This window comes from Camelus dromedarius, chromosome 7 (genome assembly GCF_036321535.1).
Source record: "Camelus dromedarius isolate mCamDro1 chromosome 7, mCamDro1.pat, whole genome shotgun sequence".
Lineage (NCBI taxonomy): Eukaryota > Metazoa > Chordata > Mammalia > Artiodactyla > Camelidae > Camelus > Camelus dromedarius.
In genome coordinates, this window is record NC_087442.1 from 37,024,748 (window position 1) to 37,045,998 (window position 21,251).

Below are 21,251 nucleotides of genomic sequence, written 5' to 3' on the forward strand. Positions count from 1 at the left end.
TTACTTATATTGATAGCACATATTTATACAAACTAGTCAACAAAATCTATTTGGCAGCTATTTCTAAACACTGCTTCTGAAGTTAATAATTGCTGTTTTTAAATCCAAGTGACAAATTGCATGGACAGCCCCAGCTCAGGCAGAGTCTGTGAGTCGGGGATGTGCTCAGCAGCTGGGCGGTGACCTGTGGCCACGGCCTGGTGGCTGGTGTCGCAGACACCCTGCTCAGCCTTTGCATCTGGTCCTGGCAAGGCTCTCTGCCAATAAAACTTTTCTAAATCGTGGACCCCTTGGAGAATGTGAAGAAAGCTATGCATAGATAAACATATGTGGTAGGAGAGAGAGAGAGAGGAAAAAAAAAAAACACAGAGAGAGAGGATAGAAAGAGAGACACAGAAACTGGGGAAAAAAAGAGAAAGAAGAGAAGGAAGGGAGGATTCAGATTCAAGAAGCCAGAGTGCAAGTAAGAACCAGAGAGAGGTGGTAAGATGCCAGGCTCTAGATTCAAATAGACTTGGTTTTAAATCCTCATTTTCAAGGTATGTGATTCTGAGCAAGTTACTTAACTTCTCTAAGTCTCATTTTTCCTTATCTATAAAAAAGAGCAAAAAAGAACCCCCCTCAGAAGGTTTTTGTGAGGATCAAATGAGATAATGCATTTAAAAGCCTATGAATGGACTGTTTTATAACTTTCTCACTTCATAACACATTGAGGCCCTTCCTCATATATGGTATTTATGTTTATTTGTTTACTGAGGTATTTGTTTTATCAGGAAAGGGCATCACTTGAGCCAAATGCATATGGTCCCATGTCAATCTGGAGAGTTCTTATTTCTGTTTTGTCAGGGACAATTGTAGATAAGTGATGCTAGGGGGCTTTTTTTTTTTTTTTTTTTCTCTTCTAAAGAAGTTGATTGTACTATTTTAAGAAATATTGATTCTATGGTTAAAATGCCTAAAGGGGAGTCACAAGGCATCCATTCATTCATTCCTCCTTCTGATTGGAGTTCACTAGGGCCAAGCCAAGGGCTGAGTTAGGTAGGCCCTGGGGTGTATGGGGTGGAGGTGGGTGTGCAGTGGGGAACTAAAAAGAGGTCCCACCCTAACTGAGCCTCCTTGCTCTTCCCCTCTGATGGGCAGGAGGAAGTTCGTCCTTTTGCACTGAATGCAATGCCAGGGCTTCCCTAGTTGTTACATAGTCGGGGCGGGGGGAGAGAGATAGAAAGGGAGCCCCAGAGTAGATTCTGGACTGCATTTCTGCCCCCTCTGTCCCTGTTTCACATCATTCTATCCTGACTCTGACTCACTGACTCACGCTGGGCTGCGCGCCTTATACTTCAGTTCTCACATCTGTAAAATGGAACCATAGTGATGGTTACCTCTCTTCCTGCAGGGACTGCTACAACTTGAAAAAATTAACAAGTCATACTTGGAAAGCATTTTAATCTCACAACTGAAAAGCCGAGAAGTAGTTCAACATATAGTTTATATATTCATTGCATTTAATACTTTTCTTGCAGATTATGTTCTTAAAAATGGACGTGGAAGTTTTCAACTTAATAATTCAACCCAACTACATTTATTGAACACCTATCACACAAAAAAAGAGAAAAATAATTAAGACTCCACGTTTGCCCCTCACTTGGTAAATGGAACTACTTTCAGGTTTTACTTGTGTACTCCCAAAGGGACTTGTTTGTCTAACTGCATATGAATATTAACATTTGTATCACAAATTGGACCCTTATCTTATTCTCCCATGTACAACTACAGAGAGGTCAGAAAGAAATTCAATACTTAGCATCTGATGATTTTAGTCTATTAAAGGCTTCTGAAAACAACAGGAAGGGGGTTCTTCATTTTTCCTATTTGAAAACTAGTAAGTAGGATGAAACAGGAGAGGGAGAAAGGAATGTGGATGGAGGGCTGTCTGTCAACACTTGGAGAGCTACTGTCATCAGTAAGAACTCAGTCATTTCTCACATTCTTCTTTCTCCTCTGCTATAGGCTTACCCAAGCCTTTGCTAGGATTTGAAGCCTACCCTCTTACTTAAAGATTGAAATTAGGATATGAGAAATAAACCTGGGGCATCATGTTGACTTTCAGCCTCAGTCTCTAACAGGGTTTTAACTGTTTAACTAAAGATAATCTCCAATTTGATTTTACTAGTAGACTCCAACATTTCACTAGCATACTCCAAATCTCCATGTGAAGTTACAGACCTCTCTCTCCACTGGATCCATTTTCTCTGGGCAGATAAAGCTGAGATTGCAACATCAGAAGCAGTTCAACCAATCATTATGTATAAACCTCAGCCCACTTATATAATGCAATCCTTCTGGTAGCAATGACACAAAAGATACAAATAAGGAAGATCATAAGCCTGACTGTCAAAGTCCCAAATCATCTGTGGCATCAGGGCCACAGAACCTCTCTCTCCTTGGAAATAAAATAGTTGCTCTAATGGTAACCAAATGCCCTCTTTAAGGACAGTATTTCAAGAAGGTGGCGTGTACATGTAATACACACATGTATAGTCTCTTTAGGAGATAACTTATAAATAGCACACTGGGAATCTAGAATACTTCAGTGAAAGATTGAGTACTGTCTAGAAGATCATGCCACAAATCTCAAGAAAAGCAGTAAGTGTCCGGGCCTGGGATCCTTTATCCAGGCCATGAGATAGCACAGCCCATGTGAAAAAAGGACTGGCTAGTTTTCCAGCATAACATGGTATTTTATTTCACCATAGTAGACTGCTGGGAAATCTCTGGAGGCCCTGGCAGCTGCGTCTTGTCTTTAATATGAAGCCTGGGGGGAAGAGAAAGAGAAAGAGACTCATAATTCACAAGAGACACAGCCATAAGAAAGCCATTCTGAGCAACGGAATCAGACACAGAGGGGGAGCTGCTATTCGATTCCTAAGTCAAGAATGCTTTTTGTCTTTCCTTCTCTCCTTATCGGCTGTGTCCTCATGAAAAGATCATTTATGGATGGTAGAATGAGCGCATCAGAGCCAGCTTCTGTTCTTTCCTTTTCTTCCCCCATTGCTGCTGTCCTGTGAAACAGCCCCTTTGTTAGAGGCTGAAACAGCAGATGCACTCAGATATTATCGTAAATAATTGGGGGGGTGGGGAGTATTTTATCTTGAATTGGCCTAACACCATTTTTGTGCTGAAAATAGTTCTACTACTGAGCCAAATATTCTAGAGGGTTGAGAGACCCCTAGCAAAGTAGTACTTTACATGCATCGCTTTAAAATGGTGAAAGGTATGGGAAGAACTAGTAATGTCAATTAAATAATATACAGAAGACATGGACACAAAATGGCATCACGAGCTGGAGGGAATCAGGGAGGCCTTGTGGAAGAGGTAGGGTTAATAGGAAGTATTCATTAATTAAAGCGTTGGGTGAAGTATAAGTGAAGGCATGGCACTAGGAATGGACTCAGTGGGGACAAAAGTTAGAAGACTTGTTTATTAGTTATGTAGAATTAGAAGTAGGTAGAAGGAAAAGGGGTCGGATTCTGTAGAAACTAAAAACTAGACTTAAAATTTTAGACTGTTTCAGTAATCAATTCGTTGCTGTCCATTCTTGTATTTGTGAAAAATATTTTAGATAGAGATAACAAAAAAGAAAATCATTTATAATCTTGCCAGTCATAGAACAATGGTGAACATTCTGATGCATTTTCTTTCACCAACTTTCTTTGTAAATTTATTATCCTAGTTTAGATTCCCCTAAATAGATCCTGATGCAAGGATTCAAGTGCAAGTAATTTATTTAGGAGGCAATTCCAGAAAACACTGTTAGAGGAGTGGGAGTAATAAGACAGGGAAGGAAAAGAAGCCAAAAAAGGGGGCATGTTCTCAGATGAATCGCAGTCATGGTGGGGAAGTCATGGTGGGGCTGAGGAATCGAGAGTATTTATCCACTAACTCCTATCAGTTGAGACTTGAGTTGATGAGAGGGTGGGGGTAACCTTCCAAATGAGTGTCTCTAGGCCAGAATCTTAAAAGACAGTTGCAGGAATTTGCAACCAAGAGCCCTTAGTATGTCGTGGGGATATGGGTGCTACATAAACATACACAAGTTATATTTTTTACTTATAAAGATAGCTTTCTGTGTGTCAGATATTATACCACTTATTTTACTTGCATTGACTCATATAATTCTCATAGAAGTCCTGTAAGGTAGGTGTTACTCTTATCCCCTGAGGCTTAGATACTGGGATTAGAGGCTGAAGAAAATATGAGAGGCATACGCTCAGAGATTAAATACCTGAAGTCACAAAGAGATGATAAAAGACAAAAGAGTTTTAATGACAGCCTGATTTGCCTGGCTCTTTCCTGCACATTTTCTCCTCTTTCTGTCAACAAAGAGTTTTTCTTTTGCATACTGTATAAGTCTTCTCTCTTTTCAGAGACATCTATTGGAAAACTAAACCAAACCTTGAGACACAAAGGATCTGTGATGACACCTGTTACTTATATCTGTTCTGTATCTCCTCACGGATCTTCTTCTGATACAAAGTATTATTTCATTTGGGAGAAAAGATCTACCCCTTCTTGTAGTTTTAATGGGCTGCCAAACCAGTCTTCAGTCTACAGGGGTGAGCAAGAGATCAAGACGTGGCCAACCATAATTTCCATCTACTGAGCCACAGTGATTGGCTAGAAATGTATTTGTACAGCAAGCTAAGCCAATTAGGGTCTTTCCCTGGGACTTTATTACAGACTTTGGGATAAGGAAGCTGATATCGCTAGACTGAGATGATATAACCAGTAATTGAGCCATGCTCAACTTCTCCACAGCAAGGTAGAACAAGCCCTACTGTAGTAGGAGAGAATGTAAACAGGGTAGGGAGGTGAAGTAAGAGGAGAGAGACAGAGACAGAGAGAGAAACAGGGACAGAGATCTGACTACATTGCTAAGTCCCTGTAATTCTCGGAGGTCCAGCTCCTCCTGGTCTTCCTATTGCATGAACCAAATAAACCATGAACCAATAATCTTACTCCTTCCTTCCGTCCTCCTTCTTTCTTTCTTTCATCTTTGTTTACTAACTTGTTTATTTGTTTGTTTATAACTCACTTGACTTGGGTTTCTGTTTCTTGCAACCAGATTCTCGACAAATCCAGGACCAAGTGCATTCTGACCAGGAAGTATGTTTGTGGCCCTTAAGATATATGTTGGTGTAAGAGAAGAGGGGGTGGAAAGAATCAAATTATGATAGGGCAGGCATGACCTTTTCCCATCCTTCACAACTTTATTTGCCTCCATGATTCTCCCATCAATTCCAACTCTCTGAGGCGTGAAGGAGGCCCCTGCCTTCAGGAAATACTGAATTGCAGTAGCAACATGGAGCACAGATTCCTATTGACTGCTGCCTTTGCCTGCAGCAGTTGATGGCATTCATCAATAGAAAGCTAACCAATAGGGACCATCTGGTTTTTCTCCCCCTACTCTTGAAACTCAAGGACATGGAGAACTCTGTTTTTGTGAGGCATAAACTGATGGTTCTGTGAGTTCTAACCCTGGCTTAAGACATCTTTGGCTTGTGTGATCCTCCAAAGATTAATCAGATCTAAGATTTCAACGTGCTTTTATTAATCTGGAAGCTATAAGACACGCTTGAAATAATAGCTGCCATTTATTAAGCACTTACTGTATGTGGGCACTGTGCACTTGGGCTCCGTGTATGCTATTGTAATATAATCCTTGCAGAATCCTGCAAAGGAGGGATTATCAACCCCTTTTATGGATGAAGAAACTGAAATTCAGAGAGGTTAACAGCCAACAGCCCTACAAACCCAGACTTGTAAGACTGAAAGCTTCCCCGACCCCTCCACATACTCTGCTGCCTAAATCCTCGAGTAAAGGACTAACAGCCTCCCTTGCTGATAGAGTTTTAGGTTTAACACAATCACTTTTAGGATACACAACAAGGCTAGAAATTTAATCCTAAACTCCTGAGCACAACTTTCAGGAAGGCTCTCTGGCCCTTTGGTGCTGCTTAAGTTGGTTCTTTAACTGGGTGTGAAAACCCCTACTGACTGGATTTGCATATAAATGCAGCTAAACTGAAACCAGGGCACACAGCATCCTCTTGCCTGGGTAACCCCAGATTGGTGTGAACTTGGAGAGACATTTTGTGTGAACTGGGAAGTCAACAGTGAAGGAGTGGGCCAGCAGCCTGGTCCGTTTTGCACTTGGAAGGTTGGTGCAGGCACGGGTGCTATTGTGGCTCATTCACGTTGTCGCCGAACCGAGGGCTTGTGTTAGGATGGAAGGGCAACCCGGCGGCAACTTCTCTGGCCTCTCTGACTCCTGGACCAGATACGCATTTAGCTCCCTGATGAAGGACCCCAGTTTCTCCTACAGATTACTGCCTCATTAAAATTGGTGGCTTGGAGGCCTTTGCCTCCCTCACTTGATGGCCATCTTTCTTTCCCAAATGCTTTCTCAGAGATTTCAGGCTTCAGCACCAGACATAGAAGCAGAAGGCTCACATAAGTCATGTAACCAGCTCCCTCAATTGTATAATATCAGATCCTGACTATTTCCTTACCCTGGAGTAGGTGAAGAATTTGAGGCTACAATTTCAAGGGAATCATTTTCCAGATCTTCAACTTCCTTCCTCTTTCCTAAATGTGACCTACTAAGAAACAGCCAGTTTCGTTCTCCAGGAAGATGCTGAGAGTTAGGAGTACAGATGTTTTACTGGGGAGTAACATCCATGAAAGGAAAAAGGAGAAAGCAGGATTGGACTGTAATACGGATCCCCCAACATTCCTGCCAGATCAGTGGGGGAGAGGGGTTCCAGAGCCCAGACTGGCCCTTAGACGTTCTCCTGCTGGGTGGAAATAGCCAGGCCCTTGTTCAACAGCCTTGCTAACTCATCGGCTGAGGCCATCCTGAGAGAGGAGAGACTGTGTCCTTCACTGGGCAGTGAAGGAATCTCAGCCAGCCACATTCCTCCCAGCTGGGCAGCAAGGCTTTCTTGGGGCCATATCTGAGCAGCACATTTCTATGTCTGCCACCTTACTCATCCCAGATCTTACAACAGAGCACTGCCCTGGGCTTTGAAAACCTCATTTGTGAATCAAACAAGGGAATACACTGAAACAGTGATTTGGGGGCCTCACCAATCCACTGGTATCATGAAAGAGAGACAGTTCTAGATCAGCATTTCTCGACATTTTTTCCATTAGTGCTCATCCCCCAGCCCCACCAGAGCCTTTTTAGACATTTTTTCCCTAATTGTCCCCCCACCATGAGAATCCAATACTACAGGCAAGTTGTGTACGTGGTTATGCACTACACGAATGGCCGTGCTTTGTTTAAAAAAAAAGAGTAAAATTTTTTCATCCCCCAAGAACCAATTTTCACTCTCTTGAGACATCGCCCCTGTGTGGAATGCACGTTCTAGATTAAAAGAGACTTAAGGAAAACAACAATCATATGCAATAAATGGCGCAGGGCTGAATCCTGAATTGACTAAACCAGCCCATAAAGGGTGTTTGAGGGGCAAGCAAGAAATTTTTAAATGGACCAGCTATTTTTGTTAGGTGCGACAGTGCTATTTCGGTTGTGTAGGAAAATGTTCTTATTTTTGTAGATGCACAAAGAAGTAAAAACCAAGAAAGAAATATTGGTTTGGTGAACACACCTTTGTTTATTATTAGCCAAGTTTCCTTACGTGCATGGGGCTTCCTTTTTTGCCTATCTTATTCATATTTGTGTTACGAGTGAAGTTTGGCATTAGAAGTAGAATAATTGGCCTTTGTGGGGAAGCTCTGGATTTGGAACAGCTGAACAGTATAAGTCAGGGGTGCTGATTCTCTTAAACTAGAATATCTTGCAAGACAAGCAGATTTTTTTGAGAAACATCGGAGAAGACTGGTTTATAAAATTTTTACATGTGCTCTTTAAGATTTGAGGTGTTTTATTCTTTGAGAACTTAAAACCTATTTTATCAAATAGTGGTATGAAATATTTAACCTAATTACAATCTATCATCATCTTAACCTCTGATGAAAAATTTTAGACAACTTAAAATATGTGATGAGCTACATTGTTAAAAAAAAATTCTTTTAGGGTTATGTAAGCAACATATTTAAAGATTCCCAGTCTAAGAAAATACATTTCAAGGAAAGGAGGCCCTCTCTTTTGCATCCCTTTAGTCTCTTTCCTTCCCAGGAACCAGTGACTAATTTTAGGCACACAAGACACCTGATTAGGATTCCAGACAAAATGGTAGCCCTTTGCTTATGTGGATGAGAACCAAGTTTATTTCAGTAACGTTTTCTTTTCTTTTTTCTCAGTGGCAGATTCTCCTGTCACACAGCCACAAACACATCAGTAGGACTCAAGAATCTTACATAAAGCTGCAGCTGCCTCCTGCAACTTTTCTCTCCAAAGTTTACAAACCGTACTCCTCGGGTTTCACAGACCCCAGCCCCCACCTTCCTGCTTGTTGAGGGGTAAATGAGAAATCATTCCAAATGGCAAAGAGATCACTTTTGTTATTTCCAATCAGTGTGAGATTGAAAAGTCAAATGTGACGGGCTGTATGTTTTTTCAGACAGGATGAATCACTGGCATGTTGCTTTCTGAAGGGTGTCTAAATCATTTCTCACAGCACGCTTTTAAACAAAAGCCCTCCCATGAGGCCGAAGCATCTGGCATGATATATGTTCTTCCAGATTTCTCGAGAGTCTGAGCTTCCCAAGGCACGTTGTGCCCCACCTTTCGGGGTTTTTTCCTACTTAATTTTCTGGCGTGTCTCCCTGTCAGGTCCTGCATATCCTTCTCATTACTGCTGACTTTGATTCTCTAGTCTTGGCCTAAGTTTGGAAAATTCCAAAGAGGAATGTTCTTCCCGTTTTCAGGCCAGAAGTAAAATTCTAACAAGATCTGTTTGTTGCTCACAGAGTCTGCGACTCTTGGAAGATGATTACAATCAGCTGTTGGGATCAGATGGGCTACAGCCCTCAGATCTCAAGCCCTCACCTCTCTCTCACCTCCAGGCCTATGTTTCCAGCTGTTTGCTGAGCATGTTCCTTTGTGAAAACTCACTGTGATGTCAAACTGAAGACGTTGATGATGGAACTGCTATCCTTTCCCTTTAATATTTCCTGCCTGGGTTGTTCTACCAGATTAAGCTTCCTGTAGTGCTATTTGGATCCTGTCACACCCTCTAGCTTCAAAGCCTCCAGTGGTTCACCATTGTCCAGGAGATAAAATACAAATTCTTCTCCTAGTATTCAAAGTCCTGATACTCCAGTTGGACTGGTTCACTTAATATTGCTCAAGCAAGCCTTCTACTTAAGTCTATCAGGTTTTTGGTCAAATGGTGCCACATTCTAGAATGTTCTGTCTACTTTTTTTCTATTTATGTTTCCTATAAACATTTATGTTGCTCTTTAAATTTAACCCAGATGTCTGCATAGCCTTCCCCTCGTTTCTGTGAAGTCTCTGCTCAAATGTCACCACATGAGGAAGGCTTCTCTTGAACACTCATATTAATGTTACAAGTCATCCCTGGTTGCCCCCCACGCTTCTTATCCCCATTCTCTGCTTTATTTTTCTCCGTAGCACTTGTCACCATACATAATTTATTCACATGTTGTCCATCTACCTCCATGGGGGCAGGTAATTTTTTTAGTTTTATTCATTCTTGGATCCTCCACAACTAGAAAAGAGCCTGGCATGTAACAGGCACACAAGTCAATATTTCTGGATTAAGTAAGTGAATGAATGAACTCTGAATGAATACTTAAGGGCATTTAGCATGTGTCTAGCACTTTTCTGAGTCCTGGAGAGGTGGATATCAACCAAATGGGGTTCTTTTAGACACCCAGAATCACGTGGAGAAAAATGTGAAGTGCAAAAGTAGAAGTGTTTACCAAGTTCATGTGGAGCGTGGTGTAGGAAAGAGAAAGAAATTAATGTTATGGAGCCCCTACTATGTGTCTGGTGCATTCACGTATCTGGTCCCATTTAGGCTTCACAGAGATGCAATCTGGTAGGTTTTGTTATTCCCAATTTTATAGGTAAGAAAACTGAAGCTCAGGAAAGTCATGTAATTTCTCCCAAAGTTTTGTGCTAATAGGTTAGATCAGAAGGCATTTAAACCCAGGTCTTCTTATGCAAAAATCAGTACATTTTGCACTACACTAGGTTGCCTCTCAAGTCATTAGGGAGTGAATATATCTAGCTTAACCTGTGGAAGGCATCACGGAGTAGGTGCTATTTGGGTGATTAATGAGGAGTTCATCAAAGCAGAGGAAAAATGGCTGGACTGTCACCCTCTGTATAAACTTCTCAGACCACTTCTGCCCATGCATGGGCTCTTTCCCTTCTGACCTCTCATTCCCTTCTGTAATATTAATTCATTCAATAAATATTTACTAAATACCTGTTGTGTGCCAAGCAATGTTCCATTCTCTGGTGCTACAGTAGTGAATTAAGCAAAATCCCTGTTTCCATGGAGATTACATTCTCTAACTGTTTTGTGTGATACTGAGAGAAAACAGGACATTTCACATTTAGAGAGCTTAGATTAGTGTTATGGCTTCATCATAGTCTAGCTGGGGACCTTAGAGAGGCCATTTAAACTCCCTGAATCCCAACTACTCTATATGGAATAGGAATAACTGCCCATCTCACCAAAATACGACGTTGTGAAGCTCAAATAAGATGAAAATACTTTGAACCATGAAGCACTAGATAATTGTGTTTCATTAACTCTAACATGCAGTTGGTTTTAAGAAACACCATTATTTTGTGTCCCATTAAGAAAGAAAAAATTCCTCCAATTATGACATGTCATTGATTGTAAGACCCATGCAATTTCAAAGATGTCAAAATGTGGGAAAAACTCTGCATCTTAGAATTGCTGAAATATGGTATAAGAAAGCTGGTATTGTCATTCCCTTGTGGTTCGTAGCGTATGATTCAAGAGGAATGGCTTTAGCAAGATAGGTACATTGGAGTAGATCAATGAGGTAAGTGATAAGACATTTCTTAGAGATTTTCAAGGGTCTCTCTATCTTTGGATACAATTTTTTCCCCCGCAGCATTTTTCTACGTTGTAGAATTTTGGAGCTCCAGTCATCTACTTTCCCTTGAACAAAGCCACCATACTAGTCCCAGAGCACTACCTTAGACTATCCTATGAGAGAGGAATGAATTTTTTGCTTGTTTAAGAAGTTGTCTCTGTTCCAAGTCCTTATTCTAACTAATATAACCACATTGCACAGTGCCCTCTTAATGAAAACTTGTCCGTATCAGGAAAAGTGGTGCTTTCCTAGAATACTTCTTTTTAATCATATGGACATTGCTAAACATGTAACTAAGATCTCTCTCTTTCTTTTCCCCCTTCCCTTACCTGTCTCCCTCTTCCTCTCTTGCACACCCACCTCCCTACTTTTTGCTTTGGCTCTCAGGAAATGAACACAGATCTATACTTCTTTATGAGGTTCTAACTTCAGTTTCATCCTTTTTGCCTAGCCTTCATTTTTATTTTCTCCTAGATCCTATTTTTTTACATTTCATTATAATTGTTTTTAATGTCTAGAAAAGATGAAAAAATTTTGTAGTTAACACCTGTATACCCACCACCTAGATTCCACAATTAACCTTTTACTGTACTTGCTTTATCACATGTCTGTCCAGGTATCCATCCCTCTTTTCAATTAATTTTTAGATACATTTCAAAGTAAATTGCAAGAGTCTATACACTTTACTTCTATACATTTTAGTATGCATATCATTGAAGTTCAGTATTTGGTTATAGTTCCTTTTGGTTTTTAGTGGGGTAAAATTTACATACAACACAGTGCATGCACCTCAAGTATGCCATTTGATGATTTTTGACAAATGCATACATCTGTGTAACACAAATCCTCATCAAGAGACAGAACATCCCCGTCAGTCCAGCAAGTCCCCCCACGTCTCTTCTTTCACCTCCACAACCTCAGAGGCAACTACTGTCCTGATTCACCCCATAAACTAGTTTTGCCTGTTTTAGAACATCATACAAATGGCATCACACTGCATGTACGCTTACATAAGTCTTGTTTCACTCAGCATAATGTTTTAAAGATTCATCCACACTATTACATGTATCAGAATTTGTTTCTTTACCCTGCTGATTAGTATCCCATTGTGTGACTATACCTCAGTTTGCTTAGCAATTATGGTTGTTATGAATGTTTTTGTACAAATCTCTTCGTGAAAATGCTCTCGTAACTCTTTGGCTACATGCCTAGGAGTGGAATTGCTTGGTCATAGTGTAGGTGCATGTTTAGTTTCATAAGAAACTGTCAGTCCTTTTCCCAGAGTGATTGTATCATCAACACTGTATGAGAGTTCAGGTTGTTCTATGTTCTAATATTTAGTGTTCTCAGTCTCTTTAAAAGTATTAGTATTTATTTTAGCCATTCATGCAAATAGTAGTATTTCACTGTGACTTTAATTTTATTCCCCTGATAATTAATGATATTAGTATTTTTTAAGCTGTTCATAGGCACTGTATCTTCCTTGGTGAGGTGTCTGTTCAAGTCAATCCAAATTTAATTGTTTGTTTTTTAAAGTTTTGAAGTATAGGAGTTCTTTACGTATTCTAGATACTATCTTTGTCAGATATATGTTTTGCATTTATTTTATAATAGTCTCTGATATATTTCTTTTGTATTTCATTAACACTTTTTATGAGCAAAAGTTTTACAATTTTAAAACAGTTATCTTTTTTTGTATCCTGTCTAAGAAACCTTTGCTCATCTCAAGTTGTGAAGATATTCTCCCACTTTTTTTTCAAAAAGTTTTAGAGTTTTCACTTTCACTTTTAGGTCTGTCATCCATCTTGGATTAATTATTTGTGTATTATGTGAAGCAAGGGTCAAAGTTCATTGTCTTTCCATTTGGGTACCTAAGTCTAGTACCCAATCTGGTTTTTTTTTTTTTAATCTTGTATTTTATACATTTTTGTAAGGCCCCTCAAACATTTTTGGAACAAGCAGTAGTTGGATTCTGCCTAAAGGCCAGAGGATGCTCTCGAATCCCCTTGCAGTGCTGTGATAGCTAATATTCTCCCAACATCATCACATTAAAATATAATTCCCCTCCCTCCCAATAAAAGGTGCTCCATGTTCCCTTTAGCCTTGGCCTTGTTATTCACTCTGCTGTCTCTGCAGGAGTGGTGAAAGGCCACTATCACTCATCCACCCATGGTGTTTAGCTTGTTCCTACCGGGTCTTGCAGAGATGAGGCAGGAAGTTGCTTAGGAGGATTGTCTTTTGGGTATGGAGTGGTCTCAGTGGGTTTGTACAGGCCTCCAGAGCTCATTTTCAGCACTTTGAAAGGGGATTTGTGCTACAGAACTTTTTAAGTTTACAGACTCTGATGTGATCTAAAGACTGAGCAAAGCTGTGCTTTGGTTCTTTCGGTAAATTTGATTCTGGTTTCTCGCTTCTCGTGGGTGCCTGTTGCCAAGACAAACCTTTTCTTTGTCCCCTTCTAAATTATTTTTCCTACTTCTCCCCACTTTGCTAAGCAAAGAGACTCAGACCTTGTATGTAGGTATGCATATATGTATGATGCATTCATATATTTGTAAAAGTTTTTTTTTCTGGTTATAAAATAATGTAAGCTAATTGTTGACAACTTTGATAATATAAAAACTGTACAAAGAAGAAAAATACCAATCAGCTATAACCTAAACCCAGAGCTTAGCCAAGGTGACATTTCTGGTCAACTTTGATTTTGAATATCTGTTCTGCCCCTTACCAGTTTGGCACCTCTTTGACTCTCCCCTCCCCTCTGGGAAATGGGGAGAATCTCCTTCATGGACAAATTGTAAAAGTGAAAGATGATGTATGTAAAATCTTCGGCAAATAATAGATCCTTAATAAAAATGAGTTCAGTGAATGATGCTACGGAGTGGGTGGAGGGAAAAAAATCTCACTTCCTTTTTTTCTCCTATTTTAAGTTATGTGATTAAATTCCTTTAAAGCAGGCAAAATTAGGGGGATAGAACACATAACAGTGGTTTCTAGAAGCTCAGTGTGAGGGAAGGGTTGATTATAAAGGGGCAAGAAAGAATTTTGAGATGATGAAACTGTTCTCTATCTTGATTGTGATGGGAACTACACAACTCTATATGACGTTTAAAAGTCATATAACTATACACTACGAGGGTGAATTTTACTGTTTATAAATTATACCTCAATAATCCTGACTTTAACAAATATTCCTTTAAAACAAAGTCCTAAATTTCTCCATGGATTTAAATTGGTCCTTCCAGCTCCTTTTCCTTCCAGTTTCTCTCTTTTCTAGACACTTGAGGCTTGTTACCTTCCTGATGGTGTTCTGAATGCTTGTTTAGCTCTCCTGTTAATTGTCATACTGGATTCTTTGTTCCCTGTCTCTCCGCTTCGCTGCATATTTTATCTCCCTCTTTTGAATTGACACTCTGTTGAGCTAGCCTCAGCTGTGCTCTACAAACAAAATGTATGGTTGTTCCACTTGCTTTTTTTTTGTGACAGAAGAGGTCTAATCAGGGCAACTAATTAATTATAGTGAGCAGGATCAGAGAAAAGCAGATCCTGAGTCCTTGTGTCAATGGTTAAACAGACATCCTTTAAAATCTTCTAGATCACTCCTTCTACTATGAACAAAGGACTTGGAACAATTTTTATGCTGACATGTAAGTAGAACACAAGCTCACAGTGGAGCTTGTTATAGTGACTTGTTGACGCTCCCTTAAAACTGATGCAACTACTTGAGGTATATGCTGGTTATATATCCTGAAATTCCCAGGACAGTCTGGATTTCAAATATTCTATGCAAAGTTCTAAGACCCTCATATTGTGTAGACCAGGAAATGTGTCTGATTTTGTTTCATGAAATATAGTTGCTGGACTCATAGACTGAATTGATTAATTCTTTATTTTTCCCTCCTGTGACAATTTACTGAGCACCTATTACTGAGCGTCAGGCTTCTAGTAGGCTCTGGAGAAACAGACAAATAAAGTTATTCTTCAGAATCTAATGTTGTTTAGTCTGGGGAATAGACAAATGAATTCAGTTTCTCCAGAAAACAAATGCATATAGGAAAAGGCCAGAGAAAATGCAATTCATGTACAATATAATTTATAGAGAAAACTTTTGAACTTTAGTATATATGTATATAATTTAACTGCATAAGAAATATAGACTTGTTTTCCAACACTAGTATTAGGAAGATTTCATGAGGGAGCTATCTAATAAAAATGTAGTATTTATGTTGTGTATAATATTGCATATATTTATATTTAAAAAACTTTTTTTATTGAGTTATAGTCAGTTTACAATGTTGTATCAATTTCTGGTGTACTATTTGTATATTTTTTGATAGGAGAGATTGTACTCTATTCCTGGTACTTTTGCTAGTATAACTTTTGGTTATAAATCTTCTTCCAAATAGCTTGACTATCTTGCAATTCCTTCCAGTAACTGCTGGTATGTCCTGAGTTCTGCCCAATGCCAGGTAATTTGCACATTTTCTTTTTTTTTAAATTCTCCTCCAACTCAGTGAAGTAGGCATTGTTGTCCCATTTTATAGACTAGGTGGAGAGTGGGTTTTAGAGAGGGTGAGTGACTTGTCCAGTGCCACCAGCTGACTGGAGGTGAAGGGAAAATCTAACCTGCACTTGCCTGGCTGAAGGCAGTGTGCTCTTCTCCAGGCCACACAGTCCTTTATTGTTGGGGTGCTTTTAACTGAGGATCAGGCATGCATTTATTTAAATCTCCACTGCCACCGGAAAGGAAAGTGAGAAAGGGGGAAGTAATTAGGATGCAGCTACTGCCAAAGCATCTCTTATAATCCAATATTCTCACTGCAGCCAGAGCCATCTGTTTCAGTGCCAACCGGGCCATGTTTCTCCATCCTCAGAATCTTCCCTTTTATTTATTCATTTGAGGGGTTTTTTTTAAATGTATTTTTCATTGAAGTAACATTGGTTTATAATATACAAGCTTCACGTGTACATTATTTTTCTACTTCTGTATAAACTAATACATGCTCACCAGCAAAAGTTTAGTTTCCATCTCTTACATTTGAATGATCCCCTTCACTCATCTCACCCTCCCCTGCTCCTCCCCTCTGGTAACCACAGCTCTGTTCTCTGTATCTACCCGTTTGTTTCTGTTTGGTTTGATTTATTCCCATCTGAGTTAGATGCACATGGTTCGATCCGTTCCTACCTTTCCAGCCACGTGTAGCCATACTCTCCTCTGCCCTCCCCTGCTGGCCCCAGCTATGGTTGGCCTCTTTTTGTCTTTTTCTTCCTCCACATGCTCAGTCCTCTGTCCTGTCCCTGCGCCTTTCCTCCCTTAAGCTCTTCCACCTCCTCACCCAATGGTTAACTCTGCCTCTAGGTCTCAGGGCACACAACGGCCCCTTCAGAATGCCTGCCCTACCGCCCCAACCCTCCCTGTGCATGCCCGGTATCCACCTGCCCCGCCCCTTCATGGAGGCAGTCGTCGGGTGGTCATTGACAGAGAGATGCAACCTGATTCTGTGAAAATGCCCCTCCAGGAGAGAGTTCTAGACGGGCAGGAACGCTGCTGCTTTTGCTCACCATTACCCTGGCCCTTAGCGCTGTGTGCGCAGAATAGGCACCCAAAAAGAACTGCTGAAAGAAGGAATCCTTCCATCTTCCTGCCACCTCCCCTGGATTAGGATCCCTGTGCTACACTCTCAGTAGGACCCTAAACTTTCCCTCTCTAGTCCTGCTGACTCTATTTGTCTCTTCCCCTGAGGCCCCATACAGCAGGTTGTTTACTGTCCTCACCATTGTGAGTGGAGCACAGCGCCCACACAGAGGATGCCCTCAATCAATTTTTGTTGAATGAGTGAGCCTAGGGGCTTACTGACAAAAAGGGAGTGATTCAGAAGTCTAAGTGTAAAAAGGCTACAAAAAGTGGCTCATTATCTACTAATTCAAATTTGTATTAATTTAGTAAATCATCTAGTAGTGTTATTAGCAACTCCCAAGCTGAATGAAACATCACGGTTACCAACAATGCTGAAGGAAACCCTTCACACTGGTCCACGCCCCTTCCTGTGACTAGCTCTGGCCAGTGGAGGTAAATTACTCCTGCTCCAGGCAGAGGCAGATTTTCCATGAGCAGCTTAAGCATCAGGAGTGTCACTTGTAGCTCAACTTCCAGGGCCCTGGCGGTCCTAGCAATGTGTACATGGGGTCATATGTTTTTGTAAAATTGCCAAAAGTAAAATATTTTAAACCACAGTTAAAGGCCCTGACTCTCTCTACTCTGACTTCCCTTCTATCACCTTGTCAGGGGGACGAGAGTCGGCCATGGGCATCCTGGGGCTCTGGCTAAGGGGAAGGTGAATTGGGGACACACTGAGTGGGGCTTTAGTGGGAGACAGCCATGCGGTTTTCAGACACTTCTAAGTATGGCTATTAGTCCCATTGTCAGAATGGCTTCTGAGAATACACTTATTGCCCACTGTGACAGTCACCTGGCATTGTGACACCAAGTTGGTGGCTAGTGTCAGTGAGGTTCCTTCTGAGAATCGCTCGCTTTGGTGCTGGCGGCAGTGAGGTTATCGGTGGTAGTTTCTTATAATCCTCATACTTCCTGATTTCCTGAAAGTGGCCTTTTGACCTTTGCTCTCCTGGTCTATTCAGTGGTGGTGTCAGCCTCTAATTCCTTGCTTTATCAGCCTTTCAGGCAATACTTAAAACACCCAGAACTCCTCTTTTCCAGACTGAAGCAGGCAATAGAAGTTCTGCCTGTGGCATCGACAACACCTTCATGGCAGAGCCGTCTTTTTGGGCACCTTAAATGCCTGTCACCCATCCCTGCTCCCTTTTCATGTGCCCTGTAGAACCTACAGGCCAATAGGTACACTACTCTCTCCCCAAGACTCAAAACAACCCCCTGCTCCCCAAATTGTGTCCCGGAAAAACAGACTGACATTCATGAGAGTAAGAAAAGGCAGACAGTAGAGTGAACAGGAGGCAGAGAGAGAAGACAAGGGGAAGAAAACCGAGAGCAGGATGACTGAAAAAAGATGATGCTGATGACAGCAGTAGATGGACTGGCGCTGAGAAAGATGCAGAAAAGAGAACAAAGCTGAGCTCTTCCCTCACCAAATATGCATGTGTGGAATCAGGCCACAATAAAGGCAGCTCCATCCAGAGTTAGCTGGGCTGAGGCATCCGGGTCAGGAGGGAGCATGCTCAGCTCTCACCTGGATGACTGCAGGAGTTTCCTAACCAGTTTCCCAGCTTCCACCCCTGCCCTCCTAAGTCCTTCTTAACTCAGCAGCCCAACATCCTATTCAAGTAGGAGTCAGCCCACACCACTCCTCTGCTCTCACACTCTGACCCCATTTCCCTCCTCTGTCCCCACCCTCAGTCGGTTCCAGCCAGACTCACTGTTCCTCAAACACGCTAGACCTGCACCTGCCTCAGGGCCTCTGCGCAGGCTGTTCCCTCGCCTGGAAGGCTGTCCCCTGAATGTCAACCTGCCGCTTTCCTGCATCCACCAACTCCCTGTCACTCAGGCTCTCCTGGTCACTTCATCTAAAATGGCAACCTCCCCAATGCTCTTGAGCCCCTGTCCTTTCTAACACAATCTATAATCTATTTAGTTTTGTTGTCTACCTTCTCCCACTAGAATGCAAGCTCTAGGGCAGGGATTTTGGCTTGTTCACTGCTGAATCTCCCTCTCCAGCACAGTGCCTGGCACAGAGTAGGAGCGTGTTAAACATCTGCTGCAATGATGACCTCATGAGGTAGGTGCTACCATTTGGGACATTTTACAGAAGATAAAGCTTGGGCTCACCGGTGTGAAGTGTGCCCAAGATCACACGGGGAAGTGAAGGAGCGAGTGTTGAACACGTCTGTTTCAAAAGCCTGTGCTCGTAAACACCTCACAGGCTTCCTCTGGCTACGAGCCGCTGAGCTGATCATTTCTGACATCAGCCTTCCTTTCTGGTTAACCAGACCACCGGGCCTGCCGATGGCCTTCCTGTCACAAGGTGAGAATTTACTGACAGAAAGGGATCAAGAGCTAAATCATAACGTATGTGCTATCTGAGGAAGTGAAAGAACGGCTTTACATCCACTGGGTTGAGAATAGGGATGTGAACTCATTGAGGCCAACCTCACCTGGGGAATCTCAGAGTGGAAAGGGCTGCCTCCCTGTGCGGGATCACCTGCAGGCAGGCACCAGCAAAGCAGGGGCGCCAAAGTAATGAGAAAAACCTTTCATGGTAATAGGTGGCTATTTGATATTTTCAAGAACATATAAAAGGTGTTATTGTAGGAAAGGTCAGAACTTTGCTGGACTTCCTTACAGGCATGTGACTGATGGCATGGCTTGGATATTCAATTGCATGTGGGGAGCAGCATCAATTTTTCAGTGCACAGAGTCAGCCTGGCCCTGCTGATCCTGGTTGATGGAGCCTAGTTTCAGCTGCCAATCACTTTCAAACATAGTATATGTATGTATGTGATTTCCATTATGTAGTGAGAGGTAAATGAGGCAAGAATAGTTGCCGTGTAAATCCTGGAGGAATAACAGTGGTGTTTCACGGAAGGTTGGCTCAGTGCTGTTATTTTAAAGTTTGAGTTAGAGGTCTGAAGAGCTCCTATTCTTCCTTCTACACCTTCTCAGATGTCACCTTTGGGAACCCTTCTCTGTCTACCTCCCTGAGCTCCCCTCCCCCAGCAATTATTCACTTCCTCTCCTGTGCTACAGGAATTATTATATTTATCACATTGCCTCATAATCCTTTGTATTCACTTCTGATCCCCTTCGAGGCTTAGAACTCCTGGAAGTACATGGCTTGTTCACTACTGCATCTTGTTCATCTTTGTATCTAGCACAGGGGCTGGAACAGACTGAAGGTTCCAAAATTTTGCCAAAGGCAATTAAAACCAGACTTTGGAGGCTAGAGGAGTTTCTAAGGAAAAGATCTCTGGTGAATTCCTTCATAAGACACATCAGGTGCCTCACACTGTTCACAAAGCAGGTCATACTAGAGCAATTGCTTCCAGAGCCGCTTGTTTTGCGTCAGAACTTCTCTGCTGGGCTGCTCAGTGACTCATGGAAGGAAGAGGAGGCATGGGTGCTAAACTGCCCCCCAACACCTCCTCCATCATGCCCAAAAAAACCCAAAATGACAAAAAATAGATTTGTGGTCCTTTGGGCTGCCGGACCCATCACTTCACTTCTCTGCTTTTCGGTTCCTTATTCTGTAGCAGTTATGAGTTGAGATGGGAGACCCAAGTTCCCTCCAGGCTCTGACATCTCAGTCTTTGAGCCCACTCGTGGGTAGTAAAAATCAGCCTGTAATCCTGTCCTCTTCCCACCCTCTGCAGAGCAGGTCAGGCCTGGTTACCTCGGGATGAGACCCACACCCACACCAGTCCTTCAAGCTGCCTTTTTGTGACGGGCCTTTCCTTTAGCTGGAAGAGCATTTTTGCTGTAACACATCTGTCTTCTGCTGCCTACCCCTGTGCTCCACTGCTGTATCCTAGATTTTGTGGATCAAGCCTGCTCTCCATGGCTATTTTATCCAGGTTTCATCCCTATAAAAATGATGTGATAAATTTAGAACACTGCACATACCATGATGCTATTCATGTACTTTATTTTAAGCTGTGTATGCCGGTCTTTTGTCTGTTTGCTCTCAGTTCTATTCTCTATCATCCTCAGTGCTGGGGTTTGCATCCCCGGGAGCTACTTTTCCTGGGTTCCCTTTCAGACCTTGCCAAAGAGAGCCAGTGATGGAACACTGGAAAATGAGAGGAAGGGAGAAGCCACGTTGTTTCCCCCTTCCCTCTGATTCAGATGGCGCCTGGCCGCATCTCATCCATACTTCCAAAGCCCACTGTGCAACCCTTTCTTCATGGCTCCAGATTTAGCCTCAAAATGCCACCACGGTTCCAGATTCTCCCAGATGGCCCCAGCACCAGGGCCGCAGTAACACAGCCTTCTCCCTTGGCCCCCTAGCTCCAGGGTCGATAGTGGCCCCCTGCTGTTCCCTGGCCGCTCAATGCTTACATCACCTGTGTTAAATTCCCTCTGCAATATCTAGCATGGCACCTGCACAGTATTTTGGACTCTGACGAAAATACTCTGAATGTATGTGCCCCTCATACATATGTATGAAATATGAATACCTATATGAATACATGTGTATGAAAATACACATACTTATGAA

At 41.9% G+C, this 21,251-nt stretch overlaps 1 protein-coding gene and 1 long non-coding RNA gene across 2 annotated transcripts in view; one reads left to right on the forward strand and one right to left on the reverse strand.

Annotated features, from left to right (window-relative positions):
• The window catches only part of LOC135321678 (uncharacterized), a 51,658-nt gene that overhangs the window by 18,893 nt on the left and 11,514 nt on the right, over positions 1 to 21,251 (reverse strand). The window lies entirely within an intron of this gene.
• Positions 14,693 to 21,251, forward strand: part of HERPUD2 (HERPUD family member 2) — a 76,500-nt gene continuing 69,941 nt past the window's right edge. Inside the window, exon 1 of the mRNA XM_064487448.1 lies at positions 14,693 to 14,711. The gene's annotated coding sequence lies outside the window, so the exon portion shown is untranslated. The remainder of the gene's footprint in view (positions 14,712 to 21,251) is intronic.